The sequence below is a fragment of the Struthio camelus genome, chromosome 1 (genome assembly GCF_040807025.1).
Source record: "Struthio camelus isolate bStrCam1 chromosome 1, bStrCam1.hap1, whole genome shotgun sequence".
In the NCBI taxonomy this organism is placed as follows: Eukaryota; Metazoa; Chordata; class Aves; order Struthioniformes; family Struthionidae; genus Struthio; species Struthio camelus.
This window is the reverse complement of record NC_090942.1, coordinates 211,050,478-211,075,469: the sequence shown is the minus strand read 5'-3', so window position 1 is coordinate 211,075,469 and position 24,992 is coordinate 211,050,478. Positions and strand designations below refer to the sequence as shown.

The following is a 24,992-nucleotide window of genomic DNA, read 5'->3' as shown; positions in this document are numbered from 1 at the left end:
TCCTGAGGCAATACATTTTAGAAGCTCACTCCCTGCTGTGTGTAGAAGTACTTTCTTTTATCTGCTTTAAAATGATGTTTTTAAGCTAGTTCCAGCAAGTGCCCCCTAGTCCTTCTATCAAAGGTTTTGATAAACAACAATTCTGGATTCAGCTCACCCACAGTCATTATGACTCAGTAAAACTCAGTCAATATTCCTTCTTGCCAAACTGTCAAGTCCTAGCGCTAGCAAGTGTATATCCAGCAGGTCAAGGCAAATGATTCTTCCCCTCTTCTTGGCACTTGTGATATCACATCTGTGTCCAGTTTTGAGACTCCCTTCTTCCCCAGTACAAGAAAGAAATGGATAAACTAGAAGGAGTTCAGGAGAAGGCCACTGAGATGGGCAGGGCTGGAGCATTTCCGTGTGAGAAGAGGCTGGGAGAGCTGGGCTTGTTCAGCCTGCAGATGGCTTCAGAAGTGCCTGCTTTCTACAAATTCTTAATTGGAGGGTTTAGAAAGGGTGAAACTAGAGGTATTTAGTGATAAGATGAGAGGCAACAAGCACAATTTTCAACAAGGGAAACCTGCTTGGGTATAAAAAAATGTATTTCATGATGAGGGAGATCAAACTCTGGAGCAGGGGCCTGGGGAGGCTGTGGAACCTCCATCCTTGGAGGTGTTTGAAACTCAGCTGAACATGCTCTTGTAAAACTTACTGTAACTCTGAAGTTGGCCCTGCTTCGAGCAGGGGTTGGACCAGATGATCTCTGGAGATCCTTTCGAAACTTTCTGATTCTGTGATCTTTCATTTTATTCCTTGTACATTTGAGCATCAGCAGAAATTATTTGAAATACTGTGAATGGTAAGTTGGAGGAACGGGTCAAGCTGGCCTGCTGCAATGAGAGATATCTAGTCAAAATTTCAGGTCTCCAGATTCTGCATAAGACACACCTCTCTCATATCATAGTCGTTGCCATCTTTGATACTTATGAGAGCTACATGGAAGCATATAAAGTAGCCTTAAGGACTAAAGTCCAGTCTGGATCTGCGAAAAAATGTTCAGTTTTTTTTTCCATCTCCAGAGGAAGATCAAAACTCTATTTTAGCTGAAAAGCTGGAGGAATTTTGCTACTGGATGAGTACTTATTCCATGATCATGTTTCGCCTTGATGAGGATAAGCAAAGACCACAAAAGGAAGGCAATCAAGAAAAAGCTTAAAGCTTCTCTGAGCATTTCACTACTGGTCGATGAGGGCCACTGCTTTTGTGCAACCCACTTAGTCCTCCAGTAGTTTTTTGTCACAGGAAGAGTTAGAAAGTCACCAGTACAAAAACAGTTCCCCTCTCCTGCCTCTGTCTCTCCTCAGTCAGGGTGATTTTCTCTCTGCCTTTCCTTTCCTGCCTTACTGGTGACTTCCCTCCCTAGAGTCACTATACTTGATTTTCAACAGCTTCAGTGGTGACCTTGTTGTGCTTTAATTTGGCTGTCAGTAATCCCAGCTGCTACGTTAATGCTTTCAGATTTGTATTCTGACTGAGTCTGGCACATCCCCAAAGATGTGTTGTTTCTATGAATGTACAAAAGGGATAAGTCATTCTTTCCCTCTGCTCTACAGCTCAGCTTCGGTTTTCTCTTTGTTTGTCTGTGAGCCTCATACAGGATCACTAAAAGCTTAACTCTTCAAAATAGAAATTCCCACACTGATATTTAAATTGAGCTCTCACCAGGAGATGCTAGTGGAGATTAGGAACCCATTGGGTTGGGGCTGTACAGGCGTCTACTGGCTGCACAGAGATCCCTGAGCTAGCACCACTCCAGTGCCCTCTGGAAGCAGAAGCAGGAGAATGAACATGGTTGCACCTAGTTTAGAAGTTATACTGGGAAACAATGAGAGGGAGAGCAGGTTTCAGTTGAGTAGCTACACTGTTGTTGGCTTATCAGCTAGTATTTCTACAAAACATACTCACCATACGGTGCGGATGCACACCAACAACCGATGCTAACCTAAGGGTCTCTGCAGTGCGCTTCATTGCCTGATGTGGACGCACGCTTACTGTCTCCATCTAGGACAAAGGGATATCACAGACCACAGGAGGCTGCAGGAGAAAGCATTTCTACAGTATTTCTACAGTTATTTTTTTCTACAGTGGGAAACTAAAGATCCAGGGAGGTTGAAGGTCAAATCCTGCATCCCAGGATACCACTGCATACCACTGCCAGATAACCATGCTGACTTAAGAAAGGGAGGCTCGAGGCCTGAGGGACTTGAAAGAATTTTGAACATAACAATTCCCATCGTCAGGGACGTAGAACAGTATTTTATTCATAAAATATCCTTTATTCTGGTCATCAAAGGGTTTAGAGGCAAACTGCTGTCAAGCCTTGAGGTATTTGTCCTTTAAAATAAGTATATAGGGTGAAAGTGCACAGTTTTAAAGCATACCTTTATAAGTAATGGCTTATACTTAAAATAAAAAGAGGAAATCATAGTTGTATAATCTTTGCTACAGAAAGTACTAAGGCACTAACCATTTCATAGTAAACTCTATTTCCAAGCTTGCTAATATAGAGCGTTGTGGGAGACGCCCAAACACCTCTCACAACTTGATTAGCCTAGGGCTTGTGATGAGAAGACTTTTTGTGCTTTCAAGGTGAAGAGATGAAACAACAAGATAAAAACTAATCCCTTCCCCCACAATTTCACGTTTTCTGACTCGCCAATGAGAGCTTCTAGCAGAATACTTTTTTCCTCAAGGAAGAAGAATAAATCACTTGAGTAGGCTAAGAATAGAAAGAACAGCACAGTATGCAGTATGATTTGAAATCCAGAGAAAGCGACAAAACTTTCAAGCATAGCACTTGCTTGCCTGCCTGAACCACTTTCATTGAGAATTGCTTGCTGAACGCATTTGTGTTTGCTATACCTAATTGATAACCAACCAAGATATCAGGCTGATATCTGAAGTGTCGCATCAGTTTGTTGTGTTTCTTTGACTTTAATTTTAATCAAATGTAATTGTTTTGGCAGCTATTTAAATATGGCTGGTATGTTTCAGTAAATCACTTTTAGGTATTTTATTAGCAGTGAGTACTGAAAATCAAACTGAGCTCAGGATGAAAATGTAGCTTGACTCCTTTAGGTTGTGTTCATTTAGCTACAAGGAGTTACAGGATAGGAAAATATTTAAATGGGCATCTTATTCTCAAGTGATTGACTCCTAATACACAGAAACAATGAAAAAATGTAATGTGTGTGGGAATAATACTGTAGCTGAAAATTTACCTTGGTGAGGGTAACTGTGAATGCATAATTTTTTGGATTCAGCTGGGCATTACTCATCCCGGGGCTCTAGCAAATGACTCAGATGCTAATCTGCTGAAGTGCTGGTGTTTGTGGTCCTTCCAAAAATCAGTCCTGAAAAACGTATTTAATATGGAGATACCTTTACTAGTAAAAGGGAGAGGTGAAAACAGACCAAGTGTGCTGGCTAGTTGAGGACAGAAAGAATAAGGAATGGCTTTTCCTGAAGGTTTGGTCCAAAGCCTGCTGAAGCTAATGGCTGGGTACAGGTAATGCAGAACTATCGTTTCCTCTTGGTAATCCTTGAGTCTGTTATGTTAGGGCACTCATTAAAAGCTTTACTCTTGAATGCTTTTATACTTATCTGATGAGGAACTGAGAGATGCCATAACTCTGTGGAGTATTTTTCTTAGAACCCCTTGACACTTCCTCCTTATCACTAGCTGCACAAGTTGTCCAGTTGCGTCACCCTAACAGTTTCTCGTTGGGGAAGGAAGAAAATCTCACCCCAAAGAGTGTGCACAGGTGTTTCCAGTGCAATCCTTTGTGGCCAAAATCACAGTAAGGGTTACTCGATTTTGTCCTGAGAGTCCACTTGCTTTCAGGAGGACTGATTGATGCCTATAATTCACCTTTTGATCTTTGTTATGTATCTGATAGGTGATGGCCCAGTCTGTGCTTCCTTTGCAGACAGGACTGTTTTGATTTTTCTTCCCACTCTATTACTGCATAGTCGTTATTAAATTTAGCACTTACTAACTTTGGGGTCTTTCTCCTTTGACTTCTGCCAATGTGATCTGGTAGACTACGCTATGATTTAACATGAGTGAAGAGAAAAAAAAAGAGTGTCGCATCAGCCTTAGCACTCTCCTCAAGCTCAATGGCCTGACAACGACTGGCCTTTGAGGGGACCTGGTTCAGCTGTCTCCTAAAGCTTTCACCTCATTAACCTGTGCTTCTAACCTTCTTAACCCTTCAAAAATTCAAGTGAATAGTTCATGGAAGGCACAGCACCTGTGGTTGCGCTTGCAGGGGCAGGTATGCTCAGACTCAACAGCATATTTTCCTTTGAGGCCTATGGTTAAACTGCCTTACTGCTTTTCTTACAATCGCTGTTCCCCCATCTCCAACCCCCCTTCACTTCCTGATTTCCTGAATTCCTCTGTTTCACTCATACTTCTTGATCCTATAACTAGCGGTGTCCCCCACGGGTCAGCCCTGGGTCCAGTCTGGGCCCACTCCAGGGGAAGTGGCTGACACACCAGAAGAATCTGCTGCCATTCAGAGGGACCTGGACAGGCTGGAGAGGTGGGCAGAGAGGAACCTCATGAAGTTCAACAAAGGCAAGTGCAACGTCCTGCACCTAGCCAGGAATAATCCCATGCACCAGGACAGGCTGGGGGTTGACCTGCTGGAAAGCAGCTCTGCCGAGAAGGACCTGGGAGTGAGTGCTGGTGGACAAGTTGACCATGAGGCAGCAGTGTGCCCTTGTGGCCAAGAAGGCCAATGGTCTCCTGGGGTGCATGAGGCAGAGTGTTGCCAGCAGGTGGAGGGAGGTGGTCCTGCCCCTCTCCTCAGCCCTGGGGAGGCCTCCCCTGGAGTACTGTGTCCAGTTCTGGGCTCCCCAGTACAAGAGAGACGTGGCCCTACTGGAGAGAGTCCAGCGGAGGGCTACCAAGATGATTAGAGGGCTGGAGCACCTCTCCTCTGAAGAAAGGCTGAGAGAGCTGGGCCTGTTCAGCCTGCAGAAGAGAAGACTGACAGGTGATCTGATCAACATATACAAGTATCTGAAGGGGAGGTGTCGAGAGGATGAGGCCAGTCTCTTCTCCGTGGTGCCCAGCAACAGGACAAGAGGCAATGGGCAGAAACTGAACCACAGGAAATTCCACCTAAACCTGAGAAAAAGCTTCTTTTCTGTGAGGGTGACAGAGCATTGGAACAGGTTGCCCAGAGAGGCTGTGGAGTCTCCTTCCCTGGAGACATTCAAAACCCGTCTGGATGTGATCCTGGGCAACATGCTCTAGGTGACCCTGCTTGAGGAGGGAGGTTGGACTAGATGATCTCCAGAGGTCCCTTCCAACCTCAACCATTCTGTGATTCTGTGATCCTCTCAACAATGCTCCACTTCAACTGCCTTCTCCTCAGTTGCTTATCCAATAGTCATTATGCTTATCTATCCATATTATTTTCTAATTATTGCTCCATTGATTAGGGTTCCAATTATAAAAAGGCTTGCTGCTAAAAAAGATACTCACAAATAAAATAGCTGTATCTCTGTATTTGATTGGAAAGTATAGGGAGAGGGAGTGATCCGGATCCACAGGCAGCTAGAAATAAAAAATTCAGTCTTTACTGAAAATCAAATTCTGCTTAAATCTATCAGTAAGATTTCAATAAGATTAGGGCTGTGAATTAGAGGCTATTTTAGACTTTGCTTAGTGAAATTTGAGGCCAAATATACTCTGTCTTCATGATGCAGTTATTTCATCTAATTTTAATGGGTTTATTCAATGCACAAGATACGTCCTGTCTAAGACGGATGTTTGAAAAGGACAGACCAGTACGGCTGTGATAGAGATACTGACCTTCACTATGGTCACTTTTCTTTAAGACTCGAACCTCTTTGGGAAAAGGATAATTTTCTATTAATTTGTGCAACATCTCGCTCACTCGACATAAACTTTTTTGGTTAATAGAGGCTGCTGGAAAAATACATTGTAGATCATAATAAATGTCATAATACATATTTGTAAGCATCTGTAGTTAACAGTAGATTACTGTTGAAGGAATAAATTACTGCTCAATATGAAGTAGGGTGGCAGAAACAGGTTACGTTATAGTCATTGAGTAGAGTGATTGCCTTGTGTTATGTGAATTAAAATTAATGTAATGTCCAGAAGAGTGACACTTCCTCTCTCGGAAAAGGTGTTTTGGAAAACTTTTAGGCAAATAATGCAACAGCTAAATACATTATGTTAGGGACAAGTTCCATCAAGCTAGTAACCAAGGTGATACTAATAATATAAGCTAAAGCAATTGTACACGAGGTGGTTTTGTAAAACCCACTAAGTTCCTTTCTTTATTCAAAACAGAGGTTTAATTGGTTGCAGTCTAGCTGAATTGAACCAATAAAAAGTATAATTGATTATAACCTCTATAGAGCAGTAATAGCAGCCATTTTTTATTGTATTGGCAGCCAAAATTGCATTTCCTCTCTGTCTCAGGTCACTTACCATCCAAATGAGCATTTGTTAATGGAACCAGATCATTAGTAGCTGCTTTGCTGATTTCCATGTCACTGCTTGAGTGCACATTTAAATGTACATGAAATATTCAGGCTTGGCTTCCCTTGCCACCTGAATATGAAGTTCTCCAGATTTTGACAAATTGCTCATTTTGCAGCTTGCAGAAGAACTGAACAGAAAATGCTGACCACTAACGAGGCTAGTCTAATTACTTTGATAGAAAATTTGGATCATTGCTATAGAAATGAGACTGAAGGAGAAGAGGGTAGCTCAAGAAAATACAACTGAGATGTTCTTATTTTTGGGAAGGTATCACGTTTGATGCAGAACCATTTTTTTCACAGAGAGCACTTTGCAGTGAGGAGAAAATGGTTGTTTTCTAGGTAGCTTTCATGTTTTGTCTGTACTAAAATGCACACATGACACAATAGTGTAAAATTAAAATGCTGTTTTTTTGGTATGAAGTGAAATAGATGAGTAGCAGCCTAAGATGTACATATAGGTCCATCGTGTCAGTATAGCACGTGTTAGTATAGCAGTATACAAGCATATAGCACCTTGCATACAGCCTTACTTCTACCTTGAGCCTAACATTTCCCACGAGCTTGGTGCTGCCAGGTGATAGAGAACACAGGTCAGAAGGGTGTAGATGGAACTAGGGCATCTGTGGAAGAAAGAGATGGCTTCCATCCTCCGATAAGCATACCTTCAACACAACAGGCAAATTCAATGATTTCCATTTAGCAAGTATATGGCTGAAGTACAGAGGGATTGACTGGCTTAGGAGAAATCACAAAGACCATAGAAATATCTGGGATTTCAACACACGTCTCTTGAAAGGCAATCCAGGACCAGCATATCAAGACATGTTTTCCTTCCTGTACTTGCAGTTTGGCAGTAAGTTGACAGCTGGCACAGAGATTATTTAGTATCAACTTATTATGCAGTAGGAAAATATCCAGCATTGCCCCTAAAGTTACTAGACTTCTAGAGCTCTCAGAAAGCTGTATAAGAAAAGTAAACTTTTAGGAATAAACTAATTCATTCTGAGGCCCACAGAAGATGTGAAGCTTTTATGAAGCAGTGAAGGTGGAGGTATAGATCACTACCTCCAGCGTCCTGGATCACTGTCTTGCTCCTGTGCAAGCTTCCTTCTTGACCTTAGGCAAGTAACTCTGGGTGTGCTTCATCTCTCCTACGCTGAAAATAGTTAGTTGTCTAGGCCAAACTAGTGAGTGATAGCTCACACTTCTTGTCCTCTGATGATTTTTCACAATAAGAAAAACAAGCCATTTTTTTTCTCCTAATCCTGAAATAGTTAAGATTTTAATAGTGTGCTATAATTACCTAGAGAGTAGGAGAGGTAGCACAACATACTTCCTACTCACACCAAATCCATTAAAGCCTGTCTAAGGGAAAAATAAAAGCCTCTTTTAGACGAGATTCTACAAAATTGCAGTAGCATTTTGTTCCCTCTCAATTCCATCTGGCTCTCTGCTAGTCCCTTAGCTCAAAATCCCACTATTCTCCAGCGTTGCCAAGACCTTACTTGATTTTATTGGAGCAAACAGGCGAGAAGACTTTTAGTCCAGAATAAATCCACACAGCTTAGACTGGAAGGCGAAGGACTTTAGAAAATTCTTCAGCAACTCGCAAGGGATTCTTCCTCACTTCCCCTCCTATAATAATATATAGGATTATATGACAGTTTTAGTATCCTCCATGTTACACTCTAGAAACGGTTGTGTTATGAGGAAACCAAATAATAGTTAAGGGTATACTTTTCCTTTGTAGGATATCTTTTCTACTGTTATAGACATGCTGTTACTAACTCTCTACCAAGAGGTTAAAAAATATTTAAAATAGGGCCAGATTTCTGCTGCTTTATAGTTTGTGTGTGTGAAATCCCAGACATATCTAGCTTCCAGGGCCTTTGAATTTTTTGTAGAATTTTCATTTCTGTTCCTAATTTTCTACAAGGAAAAGGGTTTCAAATGCTGCTGTGTCTCTGAAATTATTTTATCTGTTCACCTTTCTTTATTGATTATCTCTTAAAGATATGGTGCTTTTACACAGAAATTGTCAGAGGGGAATCTCCTGAGTATTTAATGCGCAACATGCGCCTGAATTATTTTTTATGGACAGCAGGTGCTTTTTTCAAATTCATCAATAAGCAAAAGAGTATGGAAAATGCCTTAGAGATTTACTTTTGAAAGTACATTTATCATGTGCAAGTATAGGAGGGATGTGTCTAAAATGGTCATGAAAATGGAGGCTGTTTCCTTCACTGAATTAGCTTAAATCCTACCAAAATTATATCATTTGCACCTCCTCCCATCCACAGGCAGCCCTGAGTTGTGCATAGATTTATGTGGAGCAGAGTGTAGTCTGCGGGAAGTGATACTTGTAGTGATGGCTACATGAGGACCGCTGGGTGAAAGAGCATAGTGCAGGTACTGTTAAGTGATTTAACTTTCTACTTCATTGCTTATATAGGTTACGTGCGTATGAACTCTAGCTGCTTTAGAGCGAAGTTCCGTTTGTTTTTGTTTTATCTATCACCTTGTAAATTTTGGTATCTTCATTACCAAGCTCAGCAGAATAAACCCACATTGCTCAGTGTTGGTGACTCAGTATGTACCCCAAATAAAAGATCCGTAACTGATATAATAATAATCTTATCTGTAATTCCCTGTTTCAGTTCATGGAAATGGAATATGATTCAATTCCCCTGAGGTACTCAGACTGGAAGATGTGCTATATAAACTGTATGAAACCTTTTGAGATTCAGGACACCACTTTTATTTATATAATATATAAAATACTATTCTCTTTCTGCTTCAGCCTTTTTTTCTTTCGAGATTAGTAGAGCATAATAATTTACAGTATTTTGCATACAATAAGTTCTTCCTGTTTCATTCTTTCAGTTTAAAAACCAGAAGGATTTCCCATTTATATTCATGCTAAAGATACATAGAGTTAGTATACTACGTACACTAAAACATGTTAAAGGTTATCTAATCAAAGCACCATAGGAGGGAAATAACATCTATAAAGATTAGAGATTAGACTGTTACCTACTGAAGAATTTCATATGTTCTCATGCTTTATTATGTCAGAGAGCATATGGAAACATCAGTTGCTGGACAGTTCGGAGACAGAATACAGGACCAGTGAGTTTTGGATCTGATTCCAAGAAAGAATTTCTCCTACTTCCCTCCCTCTCTCCCTCCCTCCCTTCATTCCCTCTTCCCTCTATTCCCTCTCTTCCCTCCCTTCCCTCCCTTCCCTTCCTTCCTTTTCTTCCTCCCTCCCTCTATTTTTCTCTTTCTTTCTTTTCCTCTCTTTTTTCTCTCTCCCTCTTTCTCCTCTCCCCTCTCTCTCCTTCTTTTAGCTGATAATGTGGGGCTTATGTGTGTGTGAATGTATTTTAATTGTGTATATATTTAAATATATCTCTATATATGTGTGTTTATACATTTGCATATATATGCCTTCGCATAGGAGTGGGTGTATATGTGTTAATGGACAAGTTTTCTGTATAAAAAAGATTCAACTAATTGGAGTGAACTAGGTCTTCAAACAAAGATTTCAGGGAAGTTAACCATTTAAGTGACAAGTTGAAGATAGCATTTGGGTAATTTGGAGAAGGGAGTTTAGGGCCTCTGATCCCGAGAGCTGCCGGAGACTGCTACTGGTGTCGCTGCACTGGAGCTCCAGCCCAGCACTGAGCTCCCCCAACACCTTCAGTCCCATTTCTGCCCAATTCCCTTTCACTATGAGTATGTGGGTATAATCTGAATAGACCTCAGTTTATACGAGGAGTAGAAGGGACACGGCCTTTTCCTTCTGCTGCTGTCACCTAACAGGAAGGTGGCTGGTCCTTCCCCCACCCTCATCCTTTGGACAGCGGGAGTGGGCCATTTCTGCTTCTTGCTGTGGTCCAGCACTGGCCTTTAACTCTGTCATGGCTGAGAAGAAATAGCTTTCTGAAATAGACCAAAAGGACAATGAAACAATACACCAATTACTGCAGGCAGCCAGGATGGAGGAAAAATGAAAGTCATAATTATCCTGATGGGCCAATTACACTCCCCAGAAGCATTATAAATGTGTACAATAATAGCAATAGTGTTTTCTTACCTGGCATGTTTAAATAGCAACTACTTATAAATTTGTCAATAACACAGAGTCCTTGAGAGTGTGTGAGAAGTTTTTAGATAGTAAATGAAATATATTTCAAAATGGCCATATCTATTTCCATATCAATATTTTATGATCGCAAAATCTGTCCTTATCATGATTAAATAGATGAATCAAACATCAGCATTTTGGTAAAAATATAAGTACATGGCATACTTTCTCTCCACGAAAGTTCTACATATACATCATTTTAATCTATTTTTAAACTAACTGCCCCCAGAGTGCCACACACAGTTAAAAGAGACGGGTGGCTTTATACTGGATGTTGGTTAAGGCAGCATACAGGAGTGACATGTTAGGGCAAGAAACAGGCTCTTCTGAAATACAATTCACTGCATATATTAGACAGTTTACATGTGATGTCTGCGGTAACTCTGCTGTTACTCTCCGGCAGAGTTGGGGCTGGCCTCTGCGATTAAGGCTTCCAGCATCCTAGATGAGTGCTCTAGGCACCGGGCTATGGAGGCAGTCTCTCTCCCTTTGTTTCTATCACTGTATTCCTGTCTTTCACGCAATGAATATTTAATTATACATACAGGCTGCAACAGCTCTTACAGAAGGCAAGAGTGTTCTTCCGGAGCTAAGAAACCTCACCCAGTGAAATTCAATCAGAGCTGATATATTCCTGTGCCAAATGTTGGATTTGAAGAATTTGCGCCTTCTTCAAACCTTATGAGGAAATCTTGACCATTGCTACGTATTATACAAAACTTCTTCCTCATGTCCTTTGAGATGTTAATAGATTTTCAAGGAAATCATATCAGGAAAGGATGATAAATATGCTCCAAACAAAATAAAATGAGTATGAATTCTCCTACCTTATCAAAAGGTCAGTTTTGGTGTCAAATGTCTGTTCTGTAATTTTGCCAAGGAGGCTTGCAAAGCTCGATCTGGTACTTCTTCCTGAGATAGTTCTCCTGAATTTGTTGGTAATTTTTCCTTGCATTAACGTTGCCTAATATCCTACAGATTGCCTGGTGTTGGGTTGTGCAGGGTTGCAAGAGCTGCTCAGTGAATCCTCACCATTGTCCTTATGCAGCGCTCTGGAGGCCAGTGTTTTGCAAGCACAAAACATCTCTTCATGGAGACATGGGGGACAGCAAACTGGCACAAAATGGACTGAAGATCATGAATGGCTCACTTGCGCTGTTACTACTATGGGGAAATACAGAAAACATGCAGTTTAACTTTCATATTCCAGTTTTAAAAGATTACTAGAAGATTAACCCTCCCCCCAAAAAAACTCTACTCCAGTTTGCACAAGTTCTTTACTTGAAACCTGAGCCTGTTAGCTAAAAAGAAACATGAGAAGTTAGTTCCTATGGTAAAGTGCTTTTAAAAGCACTTTCTATATCAGAATTCCACCCCAAGAAGTACCTCTGAAACTTGGGACGTTCCGTAGCCTTGGGGATCATCATGGGCTAGATAGTTTAGAGTAAATAAGAGGCGGTTCAGGATATAATATATTTTTCTTTTATTAACATACAGCTGAGTTTGCAAGGCTAGGATAGACGAGGCTTTGAAATAAAATAGGTTATATGCAATTCCTGCATTGATTTGACAGGGTATGAAGCGGTGAAGAATTCAGGTCCCAGCACTGAGACATCAAACCAAATATGTGTTCGGAAATGATATGCAAGAGGCTAAATATTTGTTTATGAAATTATGAGGCAAAAAGGCAACTTTTTTTTTTATTATGAAAAATCATTCTCTTTCAGGGATCAAACCCCTCAGGAATATTATTTGTTAATAAGAAGGACCCAGCTGTTTGCATCCACTAACCCATTTCTTTTGTTGAATTGTAAGTTTTCAATGTAGAACTATTATAGAAAAATGCAAGGCCCACTCAGCATAATAATGATTTTAATGATTTTGAAATATATTAAAAATTTTTCTCCAGCAGCTTACTGTGATATATCAGTATGTAGCTGTCATTACTGTCCCAGCTGCTGTTTCTGACAGATCTCGTGTATGACAGCTTAAGAATACATAATGCCTAACAGAAATAAATACTTTGCCTGGGGTGGTCTTTATTGCTAATGTTGGTAGATACCAAAATTTATTGTTCCTGGGATGTTCTGACTGAGGAATAATAGTGACACTTATGTTTAAAGTAAATTATGCTTAGTTCATAGTAATAGCTGACATTTCCTCTTATTTTCCTTTTTACAGTAAAGAGATATTGACATTTTTAAAAAGAAAAATGATAAAAAAGCTAAACAAACCCCAATTTCTTGTCTTCCTTGACATGCCTATTTTCTCTTTTCACCAATGGGCCTATTTAGTGATGTTACCTACATAGAGTAACTGTTGTTTGTTATATGACAGAAAGAGATGAAATGGGAGATACACAGAAAGTTTTGGAAGTGAATCATTGCCTCTAAAGTGAAATGTCTGATGCCACTGAAACAACTAAAGATATCCCATCTGAGTGGGATTAAAACCCCAAAGCAGAGCTTACAAGTTTATTTTCTGGTTCTCTGGCAGTTAAAATATTAATGATAATGTTCTTGGTTGATCACGAGGTGTCAAATGGGGTCAGCTGATAATGCTAATGTACCTTCCTTAGAAACTGGAAACGGATGAAAGAATATGGGTGCAATCTAGGAAGGAGCAAAAAAGTAAAAACCAAAAAAAACTGTACTACTACTACTGACTTTATCCTGAACCAGCACAAGAAAAAAATACTGCTGCAAATATGTATTCACTGTAAAGAGAGGAAACTTGATTTCATCTAATATCTCCAACCACATATATCAAATTCAGAGGCCAGATATCTTGCCTGGCATGTTGGAGTACAAAGGGAACATTAGCCGTTGCAAAGAGGAGAGGGGTGATGACATGTGCCCTCTGCACAGCTGATGGAGTACTTGATCAAATGGTGGCAGTGGGATTTCAGCCTGCTATGATAATAAATTCTGTTTCACCTTAAAGATCTAAAGGATGGCAAAATACAGCTTAAAAACTCTGAGTCAGAGCTGCTATCTGGCCAAGAACGCAGGAAAGGAGAAAGTGGATATTTCCAGTAATATAAGGAATGATTCTTCACTCTAACTAAATGTCTCTTTTCAAAAATTAGTGCCCAAATCTTTCTTTCGTCCAGTGCTTTCCCTGCCTTTATCATGCATTGTGTTAAATTTGATTACTTGTCAAATTGCCTGCAATTAATGTATTTTTCATGGAGTTACACTGATTTACATCCTTATGATTGGTGCTAAGAGAGTGTGTGTGACAGAAGGCACTGAGAGAAAAAAGTCTGTTTCATTCTGGAAGCTGGACAGTGGGACGTGGGCTGGCAAATCTGGAAAACCTTTGCTTTCACAGTAGCATTCTTATAACGGGAAGTGCCTGAGACTCCAGGAGAAAAAAACCACTCCAATGGGTGACGCTGATGATCAGCCTTTTCCATTTATTTGGAAACGAGCTAATTTTTCCCCCAGCCTTTTTGCCTCCCATGTTTAACGCAATTAATCAGAAAAGTTGTTTTTACCAGAGACAGAAAACAGTGGTGGTATTGGTGGTGAGCATAGCCTTGACAGTGGTGGTGTTGTAGGGCCACAGACCAACCCTCATATATCCTATGGGAAACCCGGTAGGTGACTGGAAGTGGCTCTCAGGAGAAGTGGCAGCATTACAGCTCTTGAGGCAAAATCTTGTATTTACTTGAAAAAAACGGATACCTCCATGGTTTTCCCATGGTACCTTGATCATCAAGTGGAAGGACTACATTTGCAGAAGGGTCAATAGGGTAGGTCAATCTTCACATCTGCTTGTCTTTTTTCCTCCTTAAAGTTGGGATTAATTTCCTTCAGCTTTAGCCATCCAAAAGTGAAAAATAGGTTAAGGCAGTGGACCAAACTTCTGCTAGGGTCAGTGGAGGCAGCAAGGGAAGAGAACAAATGAGAGAGAGACAGAGGTACCTTCACATGAGATTTGGACAGCATACAATTTGGTTGTATGAATCACCATCTGACATGAAAGTCACTCTCTGATGGATGAATCATTTTCTAAGCATGGGCAGCTACTGAACTGAGTTACCTAGCTTTCAGATGGCCAGAGTTGCACATGATAAATCCCTTGCTGCATGGGCGTGCATGCTCAGGTGCATGTATATGGGAAGAGTTGCTTCCCTGTGTCTTCTTACCCACAAAGGTGAGACTATTGGCACTTTTATGTAGGTCACAAAGCAACAAATGACTTTTACAATTGGGAAGCTTCAGAAATTGCCTGAGCAGTGACCGATAGATCAGTGTGTTGCTTTGTTAACATTTCCCCACTCAGTTTTAAATCAGTAGAAATATAAATGGCTTCATTCTGTATTTTTTATTTTCCCTTATTGAAAAGTCTTAGCAGGCTTCATGATCTTTTGATGGGCTTAGGAAATGGTTATTAGTCATCTCCTTCCCCTCATACCAGGCAGCAGACTGTTTAATGTTAAATCTTCCTGTGAGCTCCAGAGGGCTGCAAATTAGCACTGTGTATAAAGCAATGAGTGAGGTGATGGGCATTGGTATATATCCCATATAAGTACCAGTTCAGCGTATATGTTTTCACAGTAATCTTATTAAAATACTGTAAATCAATAAACAAAAACTGTAAAACCATAAATGTTCAAACACTGTGTGATTAAATTGAGTGAATCAAAATCCCAGATGCTATTTTGGTCCTGTGCTGTGCTGAGATTTCGTTATTGTTACTGACACCACAACATCTGCAAGGATAATTTTTACATTCATTATATTTACTGTGTTGCTGAGAGAATTAGAAGCCCCTGAAGTACATCTTAAAAGGTTTTATTGTACTATAAAAGACTCTGTCACTTTAAACTCCATTAGGCGAGCTCTTCAGGTTAGTAATGAGATTCTTCGGAAGAGGCCAAGACAATAGAGCGCAAGGGTCTTATCCCAGCTCCTCACAAACATTGAAACATGTCATGCACTGACCTGAGAGAAAACAATTTATATAAAAGGCTCATTGAATTCATGGCCTTGGAGTTGCAGTATGGATTTGGCAAGGCTTCTGTTTTTTGCTTTGTTTAGACCTGTGCCATACATCTGCCTCCACTTCTGGGCTGAAGACAATATATGTGATAATGCAGAAGAACTTGGGACATATTTGACTAGTTTTACTTTAATTCTTTCAGAACCATTGTTATATTTCATTTATGCACGTATATTTTATTGATCTTTATATAAAGGAGAACTCATTGGTGTCTGTAAAGGACTTCCCAATAGCCTGAGCAGTTTTGGTGCAGAAGGTCCAGCCACTGCCTCCTCTGCTGACTGCTACCCTGGTGACAGCATGCTACTACTGATACAAGAGTGTGATTCTGCCCATAGCCTGCAGGATAGTCTTCTGAGACTTTTACTACTGAGAATCTTCAAGACACCCCTGCAGTAATCATGAAGTATAAATATTTTACAATTTTTACCAGATTTTATGAAACAGGAACAATTTTCACCTCTGGACATTTTTACTATTATTCTTTATTAAAAAGGAAAACATACCATTTTTTTGAATTCTTTTCTTTCTTTTAAGTTCTTTTTCTACTTTTCATTTCATATGATTTTTCCAAAAGGGAGGGGAAAGTGTATTGGGCTAATAATAAACCGAAAAGATCAATAAAAGCTTCTGTCCATGCTTTTTTTCCCCCTATTTGCAATGTCTTGGGATGCTAAAGGGATCCTGAGATGCTGGTGCAGCTGAAAACACAGCTGCGATGCAGGACAGACAATAACAGAGTAACCAGCACAGCGGTGGCTCAGGTGTGACAGAGCTGAGCTGGCACAGCGGTGACCACACAATGTCCCTGGGCGGGAGGTGGCTATCACTGAGCGTGCTTGAGCATGTGGATCTTTTGCTAACTGTAGATGGCAACCCACATGCAGGATGCAGGGTGCAGTGTTACAGAGACTTTTGCCCTTTGGACAGTGTTGCTGGTCAGGTGGGCAACAGGAACAGGATCATAATCATATTTGCTTTGTGGGTGAAGGCTTTGCTCATTATTTGTTTGAACAGTCCACTTTCCCAAATTAATACTGTGTTTGCTCTTTCTGCCACACACACTGCTAAGAAAGCATGTCTTTTTTTGATATCTTCAATGGCTGAGAAAGAAGAAACATTTCCCATTCGTTGAGCCCAGAGACAATAAGAAAAATTGCTTGAATTTTCTGAACCAGAAGTATGAAATGATCTGTTCATTAATGTTAAGAGGCATTTCCGTATAGCTGAACCTGTTCCTTGCTTCTGCTCTTACAGAGAGGTCGGCAGCTCTGCAGGGTGATGAGGCCTTTCCTAAGACATTGATGAGATCTACCTTCAGAAGATGTTGAGATCTACCTTCAGAATTGTCTCTCTCTATTGACTATAGAGACCTTAGATACCCCTAGGGTGACCCTAGATAATGACTTCGGAGTTTGACATAGCTAAAATGAGATAACATAAGCTTCAACCTTATTCTATTATTCATTATCTTTTGAATGTTATGAATTTACACTAAGGTCTGCAAAGGCAGCATTATAGGACCATTTCTAAAACAAATATAAGTGACAGAGTCACTTCAGGTCATTTCAGGAGTTTGCTGCTTATTTACACGAACATCACCAACTGACCTGTAGCCCTAATTTCCCCATTACAAGAACAAAAGTATCCTGTGTTTGAAAGATCCCACCATCCTTTTCCTCCCTCTCAAAAAACAAAGCAAAAGCCTACCAGATGATAAGCAGAAAGCCTAAACCTATTCTTTCTAACCTCTGCTAGGGAAAACATTTTTCTAGTGGGTAATTCAAAGTTACAGAATCACTTTCAAGTTATCATATTTCTTTTTATGAATAAACGTGCAGCATTACATATGAACATCATACACCAGTATAGAGAATATCTCTTTTCTTACCTAGAGGGAATGCATGTTCCTTTATAAAAAGTTTTTCAAGCCTTTTTTTCTGAAATCTTCATTGCGAAGGAATGGATATTATTAAAACAAATCAAACAAATATGACTGATTGGCTGAAGTTTCATGTTTTGCCTAAACAAGCTATGGAAATTAATGCACATACATATAGCCCCCAGAACCGCTTCCATATGGCTCTCAGAACAGCATGTAACATAAAGTCAGCACACCTCTGTATGAACACTATCTGTAAGCCTTTATAGGCCTGATGTAGAGGTATCAAAAATGCTGCAGCTGTCCAAACAGAAGATAAGTACAGCTTTCAGATGCCATTCAGTAGCTGTCTTGGCAAAAGCTGCCTTTTTAATTACAATCTATTTCTGCTTTGTTGTTTAAATATTGCATCATTTTTCCCATACCGAAAACACCACCAGGAAAAGATAATCCAGATTTAGACCCTACGACCCTAATACAAATAAGCAACGTGGTAGTCATCTAAGAACTTCTTTGGCGGATTTTGGTTTCCTAGCATTGGTTAAGCATTGCAGAGCTGGGAGAAAATTAACATCCAGAATGAGACAAAACATGTCTCTTCTATAGAAATCCTCACTATCTGTGTTTGGATCCATAGTGTTAACATTTCTTCATTGTGACAATTTAGTACAGAAATCCTCACTGTCTGTATTTGGATCCATAGTGCTAACATTTCATCAGTGTGATAATTTGGTATCAGATTTATTTGGATCAGCTAGGAGTTTTGATTTGACAGGATTTCTCATGCGAATTACCCATCAGTTTATAGATGATGAAATTATTTTCTTTTGCTAGGCAGCTAATGAAGCTGGATCATCCTCAGCAAATCTTTGAGACAGTGTCAATGCTCTGAAGATATCTCAGGCTGCACCACTACAAGGATCAGCTCAGGACCAGACCAACTTAGAATGATTGGCACCTATGGAGAAAAAAGGTGACCAATCTCATGGTCCGGTGGTGTTTTGAGCCTGACTGCATGTTTGTGCCATATGCACACCCAGAAAAGGAGACAACAGACATGTTTAGGGAGATAATGAGCTGGGAGGATCTTGCAAAACTCTATAGTTTTACTTCTTCTACGTATTTCTGGAACAGACATTAAGGGGCCCATCACAGTCCCCAAAAGCACAAAAGTTTCTGAGATTCCTCCCAAAAGAGAGAGAAAGAGAAGCACTTCTGTGATAATGGGGTGTAGTCTTTTCCATGAATGGGAATTTTGCTATTGATTTTACTGGGAATAATAAAGATTGTAATGAGAAGCATACAGGAGGAAGATTAGGGTAGGAATATGTAGGGTGAGTGTAATTTGCATGTCTTTGTTAATGAATTATTTATAGACTTCATAAAAGAAATTCAATTTAAAATTGATTTTTTTTTTCTTTTCTAATAGCTGTTCACATTTGCAACAGGAAAGAAGGGCACTTTGGTACTAGTTACTTTAAGTTTCTACAGCAGTTAGTGAAAAAGAGCGGGAGTCTTCTTTATGCCTACCCAATTTTACAACAATGTAACTCCACTGACTCTTACAGAGCTGCAGGGGTTGTCAAGCAGAAGTGCTACGGCAGTGAACTAAGTGGAAGAAAATGTGGTTGCCACCCTAATGTAAACTTAAAAATTGTTGACTGGAAGTTGTTGTTAAGCTGTGATTCCATTCTTGTTTAATTTATCTGTGTGACTGTAAAGGTCCTTTTCTCTGTAGGCTGAAGACGGAAGACCAAAAAAAGTCCAAACTTGGAGCCTGGTTATTTTATCTTGGCAGAGACAGGGCTCGCCAATATATCACTTTGCCTGTGGGACTGTAAAAGGTTATAAACCCTTCTACAAAAGCACTTCAGGACTTTGCATTAAAATAATATGTAACATCCACTTTATGCAGCCTCACCCATGGAGGCCGACTGGCCCACTTGCTGTCCTGATCTCTTTTTTAATACTTTCACTCCCCATGATGTTCTGATTCTCTCTCCCTCTCTTTCATATGTAAAGGCATAATCAAAGCAGCTCTTTAGAACAAATATATCATTTCCTTAACCTGCCTCCAGTTCCGCAGCATTTGTAAAGGTTTTTAAAGTTTCTTCTGAGTAACTCTGCAGATAATGTGTTTAAAAAAACTTTAGGTAAACAAATGTTTGGAAATTCAACCTTCAGTGTTTCTATTTTCTTTCTTAATTATTCTTTCAACTGGATTCTGCTTATTATTTCGTACTTTTTAATTTTTCCAACCTCAGTATATGATTTTTTCAATAGCCTTCCCTTTAGCTTATAAAAAGCCATACTTCACAGCTCTAAACAACAGTAATGCATAATGCCCTTTCATCTAGGTTAATATCAGCAAGATTAAATTCAGTGACACTCATTTTGTTTGTTCCTTAATTACAACCTTCCTCCTGATTTCTAAGCAATCTCTAAAACATGTTTTCTCAAAACCCAAAGTAGCACACCATTTGCACAACTTCTGCTTCTTAACTTATTTGATTTCAATGTATTTATAAATTCTCAGCATTTACCTATGTTCTAGATTAGTGTAAGAAATAAGTAAAGAAATCATCCTAATAGGATACATCTCCTGACTTCATAAAAGGAAGGATTTTGTTTCTGCTATGCAAAATATTGTACAAAGAAAACCTTCACTGTAAGAGGAAATTCTCATTCAAAAATTCTGCATTTATATATATATATATATATATATATATATTCTGTATTGTGAAGATATACACGTGAGGAATATTTTCAAGATACATGCTTCCTAAGTCCAGTGCTACATGCTGTAGGTTAAGCCAGTGAATTAGTTCAAAGCTTACATATCTGCAAAAATGTAAGGTTCTACCCTAACAGCAGAGCCAACCAACAGCTGAGTCAGTAGGCAAACCAGTCAATGTTTTAATATCCACTTCAATTAGATCAAAGGGGTATCCTGAAGAGGGAATTGCCTCCTCCATAGTCCATTTGAAAAGCACTCTCATCTGCATCTGTGTGCTCTCAGCTATACACAAGGGTGTTACAGTGAGTTTTACTAAAGCTCATTGGTAAAGTGGGGGAAAGCTGCAAGGATTTGTTTTTATAACAAAGCCCCCTGCAATCCCAAGCTTCGCTGAGACAGTGGGAATTGGGAAATTCAGTACGCTTCCCTGGAGAAGTGGATTATGCTTTGTGGATTGAGCCCACAGGCACACGCTGAGTTCCGTGATATTGCTTGATTCCAGCAAACTGATAACAGGAGAGCTGTAAGAGATGGAATTCATTCCTACATTCACATTACTGAGGGAGAGCTTGAAAAGAAACTTCAAGAGCTAGAGAATCAAGTATTTCTGGTACTAGGTCAACGCATTTATTAGTTTTGTTTCTGTAGCCTTGTTTCAAAATTATCAGAGTTCTATGTTTGCCTTTACCCTTGCTAGAATGAATAAAACTTGGTGTTTGCCTTTTAACTTTGTGTGAGCTCCATGTGATGCTGACTGTACAAATTTGCCCTGCCTGTGCCTGCCCTGGGAGACCTTGGGACATTTGCCAGCTCCCAGGTGCAGCTGCACATATTCACTTCCAGCCATATCCATCCTCCATGCCAAGATGAGACTTGGGCAAATGCCATGTCTCCCCTGTGTGCATTTCCTTGGGAAGAAAAATGGGATGTGTGGATGGAAAAGTGTCATAGTGCACTTCTTCCACCTCCTGATCTTCCACCTCCTGATCTTAAAGAAGAGGACTTGGATGTGCTGCAAAGTGCATATTCCTAGAGGTTTATATATGGTCTGGGTTCCTGTGGTAGATCAGCTTACCAGCGGAGTGGGATATTTCTGAAGTATGTACAATTTAGCATAGATTGTGAATTTACACTCTATTGTCAGGGCTACTTTCAGGGGCTGGTGATGTTAAATTCACTTCTGTTAATATTCTTCTTTTAGGGTAAACAATAACCAGTCTCTCTGATGAGGTGCAGAAACTGTGTAGAAATGTCTTTTAACCCTGAAAATCCGCTGACTCCTAACAAACGCATAACATGAGATGCTATGGAAGCACCCCTCACAGACATTTGTTTCAGTAGGGAGGAGTGGGAAAGCAGGGTCTTAACTGTGCTGTGTAATGGGGCTTTGGCAGAGGCTGCAGACTGGCTTTGCCCAGACCTGTGAGCTCTCATGGCACAGCTCTGTGGCACGTGGAGTAACTGATTTGTACCCAGAAGCTTTTGAGCTGCAATTGCTTTGCGCCATGCCAAGCTCAACAGCCCTGCTTCTCCCTTCTAGAGTCTCTATACTGCACTGCCTGGGCTCCAGTCGGGTTGATTTGGTACTACTAATGTGAGCAATCTCTTAAAGCTGCCTTTCCTGCCTCAGGACTTTTTTGTTTGAGGGTTTCACCTATTGGGACAGAAGTAATTTAATATTATATTTTCCTGTGTTTCTTAAAATGAGGAAATTCAGCATGTAGATAGGAAACATGCTGGGGACTGGGTCTGCACAATCTATCTTTTGAGAATTTGCATTTACTTACAGATTTCCATGGAGCAATTACAAATCAGCACTGGAGAAAGTAACTTTAAGGCTGGGCATCATGTGTAAAACAAGGTAACCCACAGCCACTAAAAGTATAGCAAAACACTCTTGACTTTGGCCAAGAGCATGCTGGCCTCTGTTTAGAGGCTTATTACCATTTCATCTTCTCCCACCTCCATCTGATCATACACCTTTTACAAAGCATTCCAGCAAGTAGAAGAAACACCTTGAGTGGGATTAATCTGACCACGTCTAAATATCTAAAAACCAGGTATTTACAGCTGAGCAGCTCACCTATCATGAAGTAGACACATTTAGGGTGCAATTAATCCCATCCTAAATAAGAAGTTGAAAATCAGACCTAAAAACAGCTAGGACAACTAACTCAGATGCAGACATCTCAATTTTAGACATTTACGGTCAAATGAGATTAACTCTATCTGGAAACGCTTGTGCAGACAAGCTCATGAGCCTACTTCTTGTTGAGCCTGAAAATACAGCACTGGTACTTTCCTACATGGTACTTTGGAAATGCTCTTGCTGACGGAGAGAGGGAAGAGAAATGTTTACAGATATCCTGGTGTTTACTCAGTGACTGCTAACTGGGAAAGGATCAGCTACCAAATGTGTTTAATATAGTGACAGATCTCACACTGCTTAATTCACTTCCTATGATTCAGATAAAATTAGCCTTTTACCATGCCAGGCATACAGGACATTTCAGGAGAAAACATTTCTCAGATTTTACTAATAATACAACTCTCTCATGCTCCTCATATCTGCTATAACATTTCCTATCTGATTAACTATGACTAATGCCTTCTAATAAGCCTACATTACCACCAATATCATTTTATTGCGTAATAGCCCAAGTTCACCCTACTTGATCTCCTACTTTTAACTCTGTCTGGGATCTTTCAGTCAGGCAATTATATTCCTAACATATTGGGTATGGACTTAGCCTTAGTCACAGAAATATAGGATAATTCAGGTTGGAAGGGACCTCAGGAGGGTCAGCTCAAAGCAAAGTAAGCTATGAGGTCTGAGCAGGTTGTTCAGGACTTCATCCACTTCAGCCTTGAAAATCTCCAAGGTCAGAGACTGTATAACACTTCTGAGCAACTTGTGCCATGGTTTGACTGTCCTCATGAGAAAAAAGTTTCTCCTTATATCCAGTGTGAACCTCTCTTGTTTCAACTTGTGCCTTTTGTCCCTCATCATCCTGCCATGCTCCACTATGAAGAGCCTGGCTCTCCTTGATGGCCTCCACATAGGCCCTGTCAAGCTCGTGCTAGTTGCCCCCAAAGCTGTCTCTGCACCAGACTGAACAAGGCCAGCACCCTCTGCCTCTTCTCCCAGGGAAATGCTCCAACTCTAGCCATCATGGTGTTCCTTCCTTGAAATCCCTTCAGTTTATCCACATTTTTTCTCTACTGCAAGGTCCAAAATTGGATGTAGTAACTACATGTGATCTAATGAGCACTGAGCAAAGAGGGTAAATCACTTTGATCAGTCTTCTGGGTGTCCTCCTGATCATACAGCCCAGGGTGCTGTTGGCACCTTTTCTGCCAGGGCATGCTGCAGGCTCGTGTTCAATTTACTATCCAATAGGACCCCTGGGACCTTTTCTGCAGAGCTGGTCTCCAGGCAGGCAGTCCTCAGTCAGTGTTTCTGCAGGGGGGGGTCTTCTTTCCCAGGATTTTGCATTTGCCATTGTTGAATTTTAGCAGGTTCCTGCTAGCCCACACTTCCAGCTTGTTCAGATCCTTCTGGATGGCAGCCCTGCACTTGAGTGCATCCTCCCAGCCCTGGTGTTATCTGTAAATTCGACGAGGGTGCACCCTGTCACCTCCTCCAGGTTGCTGACAGATGTTAAACTGATGCCTGTGATACTCCACTTGTTACTGTCCTCTAGGTAGAGAATGACCCATTAACCACTATCCTTTGAGCATGATCATGCAACCAGGTTTTTTCCCATCATGTTGATCCATGCATCCACACCATAACATCCCAGCTTGCCTGCAAGAAAATCATAAGAGATGGTGCTGAAAGCCTTTCTGAAGTTGAGGTAAATGACAGCCACATCCCCTTTTCCACAAACCCAGTCATTTTATCTTAGAAAGCAATCAGGTTGGTCAGGCACAATTTAGCCTTGATAAATCCACTGTGACTGTTCCCAGTCAGTTTTTTCTCCTTCATGTGCCAAGAAATATGCTCCAAAGGGACTTGCTTCCTGATTTTTTCAGGAACTGAAGTGCAGCTAATTAGTCTACAATTCCCTGGATCATCCTTCAGGCCTTTGTTGGACATAGGTGCCACTTTTATCTTTCTCCATTTGTCAGGGACCTCTCCTGATCTCTAATGCCTTTCAAAGAAGAAAATATAGGCAGACTACCAAGCAGCTATCATCTTCTGAAAGCAGCGACTAAAACAAGTCTGTCCATAAATCTTTTGAATTTGCTATGATGATCCGATCAGTGTAGTCCACTTTGGTGGACTTTGGACGGTGGGTAGCCTTCTTCTCAGCATGCCTGTGTTTAACAGTTCACAGCCTGCTGACTACAATGCATTGCAGTCTAAGTCTTTTTTAGTTTGAATGCATAATTTATGCAGTCTAAGGTTATTCTGATTTTGTTTTATTATTATTTGGATTTTATTGTTGGTATTTTGGGACATTATAGAATGTAGAAGGAAGTATACAGAATGTGGAAAAGGGGACAGGCCACTTGGGAGGAATACAGGGACGTTGTCAGAGTGTGCAGGGATGCGACAAGGAAGGCTAAGGCCCAGTTGCAACTAAATCTGACAAGGGATGTCAAGGACAACAAGAAGGGCTTCTTCAAATACA

General features: G+C 40.4%; 1 long non-coding RNA gene across 1 annotated transcript in view; it reads right to left on the bottom strand.

Annotated features, from left to right (window-relative positions):
* Positions 1–12,513, bottom strand: part of LOC104149566 (uncharacterized) — a 35,743-nt gene extending 23,230 nt beyond the window's left edge. The window contains exon 1 of the long non-coding RNA XR_695355.2: positions 11,554–12,513. This is a non-coding gene — a long non-coding RNA (uncharacterized lncRNA). The remainder of the gene's footprint in view (positions 1–11,553) is intronic.
* Positions 12,514–24,992: the final 12,479 nt, after the last annotated feature.